The sequence below is a fragment of the Egretta garzetta genome, unplaced genomic scaffold, assembly GCF_000687185.1.
Source record: "Egretta garzetta isolate BGI_Z169 unplaced genomic scaffold, ASM68718v1 scaffold32, whole genome shotgun sequence".
NCBI lineage: Eukaryota > Metazoa > Chordata > Aves > Pelecaniformes > Ardeidae > Egretta > Egretta garzetta.
This window is the reverse complement of record NW_009259035.1, coordinates 1724794-1725029: the sequence shown is the minus strand read 5'-3', so window position 1 is coordinate 1725029 and position 236 is coordinate 1724794.

Sequence of the window (236 nt, the reverse complement as noted above, 5' to 3'; positions counted from 1 at the left end):
GGACAAACAAAAAATAGCCTCACAAGTTACTCTGGGCTTTAATCTCCCACATGACGTTGCAACGTACATGATGAGAAGGAAATTCCTGCAGGCTCTAAATAAACCTATTATCATTTAATCTCTGATGGGTTATTTTGAAATCCAAACAGAATACATCTTTTGTACATGTGCACAGCACAGAAGATCACTCTGGATTTCCAAGCCATAGCGGAGGCTTAGAAAAACATAAACAAAAA